This window comes from Ochotona princeps, chromosome 11, assembly GCF_030435755.1.
Source record: "Ochotona princeps isolate mOchPri1 chromosome 11, mOchPri1.hap1, whole genome shotgun sequence".
In the NCBI taxonomy this organism is placed as follows: Eukaryota; Metazoa; Chordata; class Mammalia; order Lagomorpha; family Ochotonidae; genus Ochotona; species Ochotona princeps.
The window spans coordinates 40,219,422-40,231,225 of record NC_080842.1 but is presented as its reverse complement, the minus strand read 5'-3'; the positions used below and the strand labels follow the sequence as shown (position 1 = coordinate 40,231,225).

Sequence of the window (11,804 nt, the reverse complement as noted above, 5' to 3'; positions counted from 1 at the left end):
GTTCCGATTTGGGGGCGGGGATGGGGAGCGGAGGGGGTGTCATAACTCGGTCAGGTTCAAGTGCGCATGTGCTGGGGTGGGGGAGCGACATTCCGCCCCCCTCCCTCTCAGGCACTTATTGGGCACCGGCTGTCTACGGGCGGCTGGGGGTGTGTATCCCGTGCCAGCGCGGTGTGCGCGAGGAGGACTCGGGCGTGCAGGCCGCGCGCGCGCGGTGCCTGGGGCCGGTGGGGAGCGCGAAGGGGGGGGGGAAGGCGGCGCGGGGGGTGTGTCCCGAGTCGAGCTCGTTCACTCGCTCGCTGGCAGGCTGGCGCGCTCCTCCGCTCCCTTCCCTGGCGCGGAATCCGGGCCGGGTTGTGGCCGCGGCCGCGTACGTGAGCGCAGTGTCCCGGAGAGGGAGGGTTGGCCGGCCAGGTGGGCGCGAACCGATCCTCGGCGGGCGGGCGGGCGAGCGGCCGGAGCGGAGCGGGGCCGTGGGCCGCGCCGGGTGGGCGGGCAGGGCCGCGGCAGCTGCAGCCCGGAGGCGAGCCTTCCGAGCGGGAGCCGCCCAGCCCGCGCTGTCGCTCTTGGCGGGCCAAGGTGAGCTGCGCCGGGGATCTCGCTGCAGGAGCTGCAGCCTGGGGACGGGGGCGGACGGGAACTTCCCACGCTGAGCTCAGCTGCGCGGGCCCGACCCGCGGGGCCTGGGGGCCGGGAGGCCGGCGTGTTCAGGGCAGCGGCGGGTGGGGCGCTGCGGCAGTGCCCGCGCCGGTTGGGTGGCCGGGTGGCTGGGTGGCTGGGTGGGAGAGGCCGCCCACTCTCTAGCGCGCCACCTTGTTTATCTGTCCGCCGCCAGCACTCCCATCGGATCCCCCTCCCCAACTTTGAGAGCTGGTTCAGAGTCGCCCCTCGGAGGGAATCTAACCGGTTAACCTGCCCCCTCCCACCCCTTTCCGGCTGGGCCGTCTGCCCAGTCCTCCCCGCGCCCCGCGCGCGCCCCTGCACACTCCGGCGAGCGAGCTAGCAAGCGGCGCTGGGCTGCGGGACGGGCGGCACGACACGCCCTCCACCAGCCGGGGCTGCCTTCCCCGCACCCTCTGTTCGCTTCTAGCCACCACACCCCTCCAGCCCGCGCTCTCGCTCTGCCTCGCCTCCGCCATACGCTTGGTCGCTCACTGAACGGTGCCCCTGTGGGCAAACGGGGTATCCGCTCAGAGTTTGTCATGTGCAAACACTTTTAAAGGCTGCGTTTTCTTCTTTGCCTTGAAGTTTGGGGCTCTGCGCCTTCACTTTGGGTCTGACAGAGAAATCTGAATAAGCCCACACGCCAGGAACTGTGGGGCGGCCCCACCTCCCACTTTGTCAGGCAGCCCGAGCAGGTCCCAGGTGGTTCCGGAGGACTCGCACCTGTTGGGCCTTAAGGTGCGGGGATACCTGCCAGCCCACCCCTTTTCTTTACTTCTCTTTTCCTGGAAAGGTGTACTTGGGGCATTTTGCTTCTGAGGTGGTGATCAACACGTACTGAAGGTTTTCTTGCCACCCTGCTAAGGTGTTATGTAAACAGGTTCCTGGTCTAAAGGAACTTGAAACAGAAGGAAACAGCAGTTTAAGGTCAACGCCACAGGTTCCTTTGAAGAGCAGCAGTGTTCTCAGCGGGATGCCAGGTTCTCTGGGAGATGGTTGTTAGAACACTGGAAAGCTCCTGATTGGTTAGAAGTGATTGGGGAGCTCAAGTCAAGGTGCTCTGGCTTCCTACGTGGTGTGAATGCTGGGGGACAGAGTTAAGTAAAGGAAGTATGAGAAGTTGGGAAGGGAGTTGGAGAACACTCAGGTTTGGAATAAGTCACGCATGTAAGGCAAGGCCCAGAGAGAACTGGAAGTTAACAGGTGGTAACAGTTTCCGAGGAAGCAGCAGCAGTTCCTGCAGGTAGCTCAGGGAGAGAGGATACAAAAGAATACACATATGCTTTTCCCCTAGGCCTTGTCATGGCCTGGAACAGACCCTGCAGACTTGGGCTGGTGAAACAAGATCTCCAGGTAGGGTAGAGTTCAGTGTCACTTGGGATCGTAGAAATAGGTGCTTTGGAGGTCAGAGAAGGGCTTGTGGCCAGGGGCTGCCAGCATGGGTCTTCTGGGAGACATGAGATCGCTGAGCTGGACCACGAGGTGAGAAATGAACAGGGCTTTCCTGAGATGCCGGAGAGATGGCCTTGGCCATGTTGGAATGTTTCCTGAACAGTAGGAGATAAAAATGGACAGGGACAATGGTTGGGATTGTGAAAGTCCTAGAAAGCCAGACTGGAAACTGTACTTCTCCCTGTGTGTACTGAGGGAAATATGAAAGGTTTTTGAGCTGGGACGTGATGTAACAAAAGGGTTAGGAAAGTAGTGTTAAGGAGACAGATCAGTTCGCAGACTGTTGGAGCTGTGGAGCACACACTTTCTAGATTGGTGTTAATTAGCAATGGAAAAAGGGAGGTAGGTTTTAGGAATAGTAGTGTGGAAATCATCTGTTGACAGGGGCAGGGTGAGGGACAGAGATGACTGGAAATTAATTCTTTGAGGAAATTGATTATACGCCAGGGCCTGGGAGCTGCTGTGGTTGGTAACCTGAGAAATCAGCAATGTGTGTTTCAGAGAGAAGTAATTGACACTCAGGCTATAGAGAAAGTTGAAAGTTTCTCCTGTTTGCCAAGATATCCAAATATAGGTGGCCTGCCAGCATCTGCCTCTCTGGCTCAGGAGTGAGAAGACTCTCAGAGGACACGTGGGGAGTTTCTGTGGTCATAAGTGGGTGGCAGAGAATGTCACTTGCGTGGGATTTGGTATCTGAAATCAGAGGACTTCTGTTCTGCCTTCCTGTGTTGTATTTCAAAGGAGGCTACTTGGTCTTGAACTTGAGGTTGGAGAAGTGACTCTGGGGAATTGGAGCTGTTTATTCTTCTAATCTTGAGGGTGGGATTGGAGGTTGAAGGATACTAGGATAGGATTTGCTAACATTGTAAATCCTTGTGCTTTGAAATGTGTTGAACTTTACCCTCCTCGGAGACTTTCAGATTGGCCTGAAAGTCCAGTCCCATGCATGTGGTGGGAAGGAGTTGCACCTACAGGAGAGGAACGGCATTTGGGACCCGGAGATATTACCTTTTCCAGGGCTTGTGCCATCCCCCACCCAAGCAGGTTGCTGGTTCTCAGAATGCAGGCAACGTGTAGGTGGAAGAGGCCCGATGCTGCTTTTTTCCTAAGATCTAAATTCTGCTTTCTTGCTGCAAGGGTGTCTTAGGGTGATTTGTTGAAGAAATTCCCCAAGCCTCATCTTGCAACATCTGATTTTGAAGAATAGTTGCAAAAAGTTGCAGAATGAGCCAATGTAATTACTTAGTTACTTGGCCCCCTGTAAACCACCCTGAGAGGAGGATTTGAGGAGGGGCCTGGAGGTAGGCCATGGGTCAGGCACTTTTTGTTTATAGGGAATATTTGACCGTCCAAAAAAAAATCATTGCGTGGAACAGTGGTTGAGTTAACTTGCTCATTATGCAGCAGCATTGTTTTCTGCCTGGTTTGACAGTGACCTACATTAAGAAAATTTACACCATGACCTAGTACATGCAATCATGGACATACAAATTTCTAAGTTTGTGAAGTACCTCCACTCCTTGCTGGTACACTTTCCTGTGCCATTTTTATTTTCTATGCTGTGGTTTTTCACTAAAAAAAATAATAATGCTGCTGTCTCCCGTTAAGTTGCTATAACCACTGTCTAATGAATCATAATCCGTTATTTGACAAGCACCAAGAGAGTTTTCACATGCATGAAGTACTGACTAAGCTACCCTTCCTAGTGCTGAAAGTGGGGGAAGCTTTAAGACGTTTGTAGCCTGGGTGGAGTGACTGATTGAGGAGCAAGTTAAGACAGTTAAATGCTAAGATGAAAAACAAGCAGCTGTTGAATTCAGGGAAGGAGAGAGCACCCTGTGTTGGTGTGACTTAGAAAAGCCTTTTGGGATAAGGCAGGAAGTGTGGGATAAACTGTTCAGGGTGTCTCACGGTGTGGCATAGGTGGGGAGGGGTAGGGTGAGTAAAGGCCTAAAGTTAGGGATGTGTCCTGTGTGCTTGTGGGAGAGCGAGTAGAGGATGCATGTTGAGGGCAGGGAGGAGCAGGGTGGGCAGCTGGGGGTCTGATGGAGCGTAGAGACTGCAAACAGGTGACCTGAAGCTTGCAGACATGTTTCAGTTGGGATTGTCTAAACGTTCCAAACTTTGTGAAGATACCAGAAAACTTCTGCATCTGGGGGTTTTTAAAGAGCAGAGCTGGCAGTCGTCTCAAGCTGAGTAGTGACTGTTCGCCACGGACAGCAGACATCCCTAGGTGTCATGGTCCCAGTCCTCCTTATTGCTTCCATGCAATCACTTTACATTCTCTGTTTAGTCCTGTAGGCGTTTGGCTTTACTAGCCCAGTTTTCAAGAGACTTGAATGCTGCTAGACAATTGGGGGTTGCTGTCATGGGCTGTAGGTGGCCCCTGGAGGGTTACAGTGAGAGTCTGACATTATGAAATCTGAGATAGTTGTGTTCAGTGAATTTGTTTTAGGCAAGTCAGGCTGCACTTTGTGAGGAGCTGCTGGCTGGAACTTGGACATATTTCTGTGCTGATGGGAATGGTATTCATCAGAGAAGACTTTGACCTGTATTCTGTAGAGAGAGGCAAATTTCTAGCAATCCCGAAATCTCTCACCCATCGTCATTTTCTGTTTGGCTGCCTATGTTAGGTGGTGTGTATTTTGGTGTGTATCTCTCAGAGTAACACTGGGTTCATTACTTGGTGAGATGTGATTTACAGCCACCAAATGCCATATGACAGTTGAGTCTCAGCTTTGGTTGTGAGCCAGTACTGAAGGACTTGCAAGGACAGGAGCTGAACCACTTTTTTCTTGTGTTTCCTTTCTTCTAGGAGGTAGGCATCCAGGATCCAGAGAGCCTCATGATGCAGACTCATTGCTGGTTCAATTCCAGGTGTTAATTTACCAGAAAACAAGCCCTGGTGTGAGAACCGGCTGAAGTGAGCGAGTTCAGGTCTCTGTGGTCCAAAACAGTCCAGTTTACCTGGAGGAGTCCAGGACCATCTGTGGTTCAGAGCCCTTCCCAGGTGAATGAGTGGTGGTAGGGACTGACCAAGAGTCACCCTGCGAGAAGGAGAGACAGGAAGGAGAACTTATATATAGGACAGAATTCAGTCCTTAAAAAGTACTGCTTTTGTAGCATTGAAAAGAAAGTTGAAACTGAAATGTGTTTTCTTAATGATGTGTGGCTGCAGGATGTCAGGGTAACCAGAAGTCAGCTGAATTTCATCAAATCATATCCATTTGATGCTTCCTATGATGTTTTGGCTGCTGGGCCGGACTAGTGTAGCAGCTGTGGTACATTCTGACCTTTGTGAAGTCTAGATCTGATGCTCCATGTAGTCAGCCGTAAGTGGTAAAATATGGGTTACGTGATGTGATTAACTTGGCAAGCCTGGTGTAAAGGCTATGACTTATTGGCTCTGAGTGAGCCTGCAGAAGGACTGAAAGAGCTGTAGCATTGGTTCTGTTCTTGGCCTTGGTTTGTTCAATGTGGATGAAAATATAGAAGGTGTGTTTGTCTCATTTACTGGTGGCTCAGGGATAGGAGGGGTTACTTATTTAGCAGATAAATTGATTCAGAATGGGGTTCAATAAGGGTAGAATGGGGTTCAATAATGGGGTTCAATGGGCTAAATAAAATAAGTTAGTGTTAAAATTTTGAATTGTAACATATCGAGATGTTCATACATTCTGCTAATTTCTTTTAATGGTGACTTAGTTGAAGCTCTCTCCAAAATGTAGAAGTTTTAGGCATGGAAATTTTCAGAGATTAAAACAAGCAAACAAACAAACAAAAAACTGTGGGCCCCCGTGCAGTGGCCTAGCAGCTGAAGTCCTCGCCTTGAACGTGCTGGGATCCCATATGGGTGCCAGTTCTAATCCTGGCAGCTCCACTTCCCATGCAGATCCCTGCTTGTGACCTGGGAAGGCAGTCGAGGATGGCCCAAGGCCTTGGGACCCTGTACCCACGTGGGAGACCTGGAGGAAGTTCCTGGCTCCTGGTTGTGGATCGGCGCAGCACCGGCTGTTGTGGTCAGTTGGGAGAGTGAATCATCGGACAGAAGATCTTCCTCTCTGTTTCTCCTCCTCTCTATATCTGACTTTGCAATAAAAATAAATATGTGTTTAAAACAAAAACTATGGTGAAACATTGGAAATGACCTGAATATTCAATGGCATGGGGCCAGTGCTATAGCCCAGTGTGTTAAGCTGCTTTCTGCAGTGCTGGCATTCTATGTGGGCATCAGTTAGAGTCCCACCTGCTCCACTTATAACCCTGCTCTCTGCTGATGTGCCTGGGAAAGCAGAAGGTGGCTTATGTGCTTGGACCTTAGCACTGGAGTAGGCAATTGGGAAGAAGTTCCCGGCTCCTGGCATTGGCCTGGCCCAGCCCTGGCTGTTGTGGTCCTTTAGGGAATGAACCAGTAGGTAGTAGATGTGCTTCTTTCTGTCTCTCATTCTTGCTCTGTAACTCTCCCTTCCAAATAAGTAAATCTTTATATCTTTATAATGGGATGTTATAAAGGCATGGAAAACATTTAGTCATACTTTCAAAAAATATTTATTAAGTTTTATTTGAAAGTCAGATTTACAGAGAGAAGGAGCGAGAGATGGAGATCTTCCATCTATTGGTTCACTCCCCATATGGCCACAACAGCAGGCCTGGGCAGAGCTAGGAGCTTCTTCTGGGTCTCCCACACAGGTGCAGGGACCCAAGAACTTGGACCATCCTTCGCTGATTTCCCAGGCCATAAGCAGGAAACTGGGTTAGAAGTGGACAGTTGGGAAATGAATTGCTGCCCATAAGAATGTCAGTGCCACGGGCAGAGGATTAGCCTGTTACTCTCCCATGCCAGACCCAGGAATACTGAGCTATGGTGCATACACAATATGATTTCAAGTGTTAGAAAAATAATGTGCAATATAGTATCAATATGAAAATATCAATACTGGTTGCTTCTAGATATTTGTGAGGTTTGTTTATATTGTGAAATTTTATTGGTCTTTATATTGTGTATATATTCCACAATGGCAAAAAGCTACTATTTTAAAAACATTTTATTGTTTATAAACAGGATGGGATCAAGTAGATTTAAGCTGTGAACAGTCTTAAGTATTTACCTGCTGTGTGCCAAGTACTGGTAGCTGCTAGTTACCAAAGGAGACACAGTTCCTGACCCGAGTTGATGTAGGCCCATTGAGGGGTGACAGGACACATGAGAAAAGGGCTCGAGAATTTTTCTATTGCTCACAAGTTCACTTTTTAAAAAGAATTTATTTTTTTTATTTGAAAGGCATATTTACAGAGAGGAGAGACAGAGAGAGACCTTCCATCCTATAGTTCATTCCCCAAATGGCCCCCAATGGCCAGAGCTGGTATGGTTGGAAGTCAGAAGCCTGGATCTTCTTCTGGATCTCCCGGCTGGGGACAGGGATCCAAGGACTTCATCCATTCTCCTCTGCTCTCCCAGGCCACAAGCAGGGAGCTGAATCAGAAGTGGAGTAGGTAGCCAGGACTCGAACTGGTGCCTATATGGGATGCTGTTGCCACAGGTGGAGGCTTAACTTACTATGCCATGGCACAGGCCCCCTGATCATGAATTCATTGTGAGCCTTGAGTGAGATGAGGCTTTCAAAAATGAAATCTAGTTCATAACCAGATCAGTTAAACTCTTCACTTGTGATGACCTCAACTGATGATGTGACAGACCACTGAAGAGCCCTGATTTAGAAAGAACATGAGTGTATCCAATTTGGTTGATCAAGGATCCTAGAATGATGCAGGGTCAGCAATGATTGGCATATACTCCAGAGGTGGATGCCTAGTGGCCCCTTCATGGGTATCAGATTTAGGCCAAAGTACTTACTTTTATTCCTGAGAATGTGATCAGAAGGTGAGACCACCGCTTTTGTGTTTGTTGCTTCTGATTCTTCAGCTATGGAGTGGTTGGTCTCGGCAGCGTGGCCTAGTGGCTAAGGTCCTCGCCTTGATCCCATATGGCCGCTGGTTCTAATCCCAGCGGCTCCACTTCCTCTCTATCTCTCCTCCTCTCAGTATATCTGACTTTGTAATAAAAATAAAATAAATCTTTAAAAAAAAAACTATGGAGTGGTTGTTGTCTAAGATTCCTTACCTGTAGGGTGATTCTGTTGAAGTTGATGGTTTCCTGTAAGTCTCAAGACTGGGAATGCAGATTTCAAAGCAGTGTGCAAAAAGGATATTCTAGTTGACGGATCTGGCAGTAGAAAAAATGCTTGTCAAGGGAGTGGTAAACTTCACATTGTTGGAGGTATCCAAGGAGGGTTGAATGCTGTTGATTAGAGATGTTATGTTAGCAGTTAGGCTGGTCTTTACCATCCCTTCCAATTCCTGTGGTCAGTTATGATGTGACTTGTCAAAACAGAGAGATAACACGGAGTAGAAGTTCTCTGGTGTCATAATATTTGAATATTTATTTATTTATTTATTATTGGAAAGTCAGGTATACAGAGAGGAGGAGAGATCGAGGGGAAGATCTTCCATCTGATAATTTACTCCCCCAGTGACTGCAATGGCTGAAGCTGAGCCAATCCGAAGCCAGAAGCCAGGAGCCTCTTCTGGGTCTACCATGTGGGTGCAGGGTCCGAAGGCTTTGGGATGTCCTCGACTGCTTTCTCAGGCTACAAGCAGGGACCTGGATGGAAAGCAGGGTCACTGGGATTAGAACTGACACCCACATGGGGTCCCAGCACTGCAAGGCGGGAACTTTAACCACTAGGCTACTGCACTGGGCCCATGCCATAGTATTTGAATGGACCTCATCATGGTGGCTCCTTAAAAAGTGCCTATAAAGTGATTCTTCTAGGGCCATTTTAGGAAGGATGAAAAGAGCCATCACAAGGGGTATCAGAATGCCGTTGATGGTATCAGGCTGCTAAAAATTGAGTTTGGTCCTTAGAAGCAAGAACATGGAGGAAATGGCCAGAATTGTAAAGCTATTATGATCAGTTGAAAGCTATTATAATGAACATAAACTTCATACAAAATAGATGGACATAAGGAAGGATAATGTGGATGTCTGTCCTGTTCAGTCCAGTGACCAAGTTTAGGCCTCTGGGTGCCGGGTCCTGTGCTCGGCTGTGGGAGATCTGGATTAAATCTGCTTCTGATTTAATTTTTCCACATAGTGGATTGATGCTGTGAGAAGAGCATCTTCAGTGCCAGCCTCACATCAGGAATGAGATTGGAATTTTGATTGTTCTCTAGCATAAGCAACAAAGACAGACAGTTAATCTAAAGAAACTTTTAGAGGGGAAGGTGTTGTCTTTCTCGCACAGTGAATTAAGCGGCCACCTGCGATGCTGGCGTCCCCTTGAGTGCCAGTTGCATCTGCTGCCATTTGAATGGGCTGCCTGCCAATGCACTCAGGAAGGCACTGGAAGGTGGCTCAGGTACTTGGGCCTCTCCCACCCATGTGGGAAACCCAGATGGAGCTCCTGGGTCCCCTCTGGGTGGCTTCATTGTGGCCCAGCTCTGGGAATTGTGACCATTGAAGGAGTGAACCATGGGTGGTATGGAAGTTTCCCTTTCTTTGTACCTCTCTCTTCCCTCTCTGAAAAACAAAAAATATCTTAAAAAACAAAGAGGAAACAAACCATTGATTGGGATTTTCCATACACTTAGTTTATATCAGCAATAACTATATGGTTTTATGTATGAAATTTATCCTTACATGTTAATTATTATAGCTTTACATGTGGAAAGTTTGATTTTTTAGTTGTGCTGAAACTGCTTATTAAGAATGGTTTATTAAGAATCCACCCTGATTGTTTACAATTTTTAGGTTCCTCCTTGTATTTTTGGACTGGCTGTGTTGTGATTGTCATACTGTTTTTTGTTGTTTAGTATCATTGCAGAGGCTAAATCACGCAGTCAGTTTCTTAGAGAGTTCTATAAAGAGAAGAGAGGATTATCTTATCTTTGGAGAATATCACAAGATTTCTACCTCCATGTGATTCATGGTCACAGTTTGGTATTGGAAAAATCCCTTTTCTGGCAAGAAGTGCTTGCTTTTCCCATGGAATAAGGCCATTTTGAGTGCACCGACTGAAGGAAAGTGAGTTTTAGACGAATGTCGGCTGCATAGAAGGTTTTGGTCATTTAGAAATGAGGTTGAAATTATTATACACTTGCTAATGCTGGGCTTGGGTCTGTATTGTTTCTGTACTCTGTGTCATCTGTGATTTGAGTCCCCGGGCTGTGTAACAGTGGGTATGGGGAAAAAGCTAATGTATTCCTTTCTGTCTTTCTTTTTCTTTCAAAGATGTATTTGTTTATTTAACAGATTGAGTTACAGAGGGAGAGAGAAGCAGAGTTTCTCTCTGCTGGTTCATTCCCCAATGGCTGGGGCTGGTTCAGGCTGAAGCCTGGAGGCAGGAGCTACATCTGGGTCTCCCACATGGGTGAAGGGGCCCGAGCAAGCACTTGGGCTGTCTTCTGCTACTTCCCCAGGCTCCTTATCAGGGAGCTGGATTAGAAGTGGAGCAGTGAGAACTCAAACCAGTATGAGTATAGGATGCCAGCGGAGCAGGTAGTAGCTTAGGCTGCAGTGCTATGGTGTTGTTCCCTTTACACACACACACACACACACACACGCACACACATGTGCACATGTAATATATAACATATAAAACATATATGTCTATATACACATAAAAGCAAAGTATGCTAAAAAAATGAAATTCTCAACTGTTCTTATACTCTGAGTATTGGGAAGGCGTACAACCTTTTAGTAATAAATAACCACATTTAATGCTGTTTTTCAAAGTGCAGGAGGAGTTAAAAACCCCCTCTATTTTTTTTCTTCTGCTGAAAATGAATTGTTTTTGGTGCGCTTTCTTCAATTCCTGTGTCCCCTATCCATTTTAATCTTATCTATTTTGATGGTGGCTGTCGCCATGGTATTCGTGTTCCTTTGCAGCACCACAGAGACTGCCTGTGTCTGATAGGACAGTCAAAGCTCTGGTGCAGTTGTCGGGAGAGAAACTGTTTATATAGTGTGGTTTTTTTTCTTTTCTTTTTTTTTTTAAAAAGATTTATTCATTTTATTACAAAGTCAGATATACAGAGAGGAGGAGAGACAGAGAGGAAGATCTTCCATCCGATGATTCACTCCCCAAGTGAGCCGCAACGGCCTGTGCGCGCCGATCCAAAGCCGGGAACCTGGAACTTCTTCTGGGTCTCCCACACGGGTGCAGGGTCCCAAAGCATTGGGCCGTCCTCGACTGCTTTCCCAGGCCACAAGCAGGGAGCTGGATGGGAAGCGGAGCTTCCGGGATTAGAACCGGCGCCCATATGGGATCCCCAGGGCATTCAAGGCGAGGACTTTAGCCGTTAGGCCACGCTGCCAGGCCCGATTTTTTTTCTTAATTGAAGTATAATTTACCTACAGCAGAATGCTTAGATCTTAAGTGTGCTATTTAATCAGTTGTATCAAAATAGAACATTTCCAGAGATACTTCTAATGGTCACTCCCAGATCATCCCCACTTATGACCCAAAATACCAAATCTCTAATTTTTGTCACCGTAGATTAGTGTTACTTAGTAGGTTTTTAATATCATAGTTGTTGTGCTTCCTGAGGACTTATTTTTTTTTTAAATTTATTCATTTTACTTGAGTTAGAGAGAGAGAGAGAGAGAAATTTTATTCGCTACTTCATTT

At 47.6% G+C, this 11,804-nt stretch overlaps 1 protein-coding gene across 2 annotated transcripts in view; it reads left to right on the top strand.

The window, feature by feature from the left end:
* Positions 1-255: 255 nt before the first annotated feature.
* ZNF395 (zinc finger protein 395) overlaps positions 256-11,804 on the top strand; it is a 43,706-nt gene continuing 32,157 nt past the window's right edge. The window contains exon 1 of one of the 2 annotated variants that reach the window (XM_058670063.1): positions 256-370. The gene's annotated coding sequence lies outside the window, so the exon portion shown is untranslated. The other variant, XM_004579091.2, reaches the window with a different exon arrangement.